At 45.2% G+C, this 1,475-nt stretch overlaps 1 pseudogene; it reads right to left on the bottom strand.

Annotated features, from left to right (window-relative positions):
* The window catches only part of LOC104991083, a 7,779-nt pseudogene extending 6,962 nt beyond the window's left edge, over positions 1–817 (bottom strand).
* Positions 818–1,475: the final 658 nt, after the last annotated feature.

Here is a 1,475-nt window from a genome sequence, read left to right as displayed (position 1 = left end):
TGTTGTCCTGCTTGGGGCTGTGCAGGGAACTGGGCAGAACATACATGAATGTGGCAGCTCCATAGAACACCCCGACCACAGTCAGGTGGGAAGAGCAGGTGACCAGGGCTTTCTGCCTCCCTTCATTTGAGGGCATGTGGAGCACAGTAAGTAGGATTAGTGTGTAGGAGGCAAGGATAGCAACAAGAGGAGGAATCAGGAAGGTCACACCAGTCACATACAACATGAGTTCATATCTAGAGGCATCTTCACAGGCCAACTTCAATAGAGGTGGAATCTCACAGAGTAGGTGGTTGATTTTCCGGGACCTGCAGAAAGGGAAGTGCATGGTATACAGGGTATGACATAACGCATTCAAGGAGGCCAGGACCCAGGGTGTGGCCATCATGAGCCAGTAGACCCTTGGCCTCATGAGGACCATGTAGTTCAGAGGATGACAAATGGCCACATACCTGTCATAGGCCATGAAGGCCAGTAGGAGGTCCTCTGCACCACCCACTGTCAGTGCCAGGAACATTTGAAGGGCACAGCCCCCAAAGGAGATGGTGTTTTCACTGAGCAGAAAATCTATGATGGCCTTGGGAGTGACAACAGATGTGAAGAGGAGGTCCATGAGAGAGAGCTGCCTGAGCAGGAGGTACATGGGCACGTGGAGCCAGGCATCCATTGTGATGACCAGGAGCAGCAGGCCATTGCTGGTGAGGGCCAGCATGTACAGGACTGAGATTGTGGCACAGAGCAGCCCAGGAAACCCACTGTTATTCAGAATCCCCAACAACATGAAGCCACTTCCCAGGGTGGAGTTCCAGTGCTCCATTCTGTGTTGTTTCTTTAGTTGCCTAGAACCAAGTAGATTCTTGGTGAATTTTTGTTATGATGGCTCCATAGTTTTGTAACATCAGAGGCCCTGTAGGATGGCCAATCCAATGGTAACTGATTTTTCCTCTTGATCTCTCAATTTGTGACTCTTTATATCTTGCTAAAAAGAACCCATCTAGTTGGAGAATAAGCATCACAGTAATAGATAAACAATAAGAGGTCACTAGATGAGAATATTATTCAGGATCTAAAACCTAAATATATATCTCCCCAGAAAGATCAAATCACCTCTCTCATAACAATAAAGCAATATTCTGACATCCACGCTTCTGATTTTTCTGGTACTTAGGTTTTAAGTATAATGTTTAATCAAATGATTTACATGCCCAGTCTGCTCTGCATAGGCCTATTTTGAAAATGTAATACTAAAACAGGTACAGAAATGTGATTTCAATAAAGCACCTCAATATACTTCCCCAAATAACTTATGTTGACTTTGCTGTAAGCATTCAAAACTGTAGTCACAGCCTCATTAGAAGAGATAAAGTATGTCCAACTTAGTTCACTGGACCAGGCTTTCGCTCTCTATGAGCCTAAGAAAGAAGGGATTATAGACTGTCTGCGACTAGAGATTGTTGAGTTTGAGGTACTGTCAC

Source organism: Bison bison, unplaced genomic scaffold (genome assembly GCF_000754665.1).
Source record: "Bison bison bison isolate TAMUID 2011002044 unplaced genomic scaffold, Bison_UMD1.0 scf7180017847536, whole genome shotgun sequence".
NCBI classification, from domain to species: domain Eukaryota; kingdom Metazoa; phylum Chordata; class Mammalia; order Artiodactyla; family Bovidae; genus Bison; species Bison bison.
The sequence above is the reverse complement of the archived record's forward strand: the minus strand, read 5'-3'. Positions and strand labels throughout refer to the sequence as shown.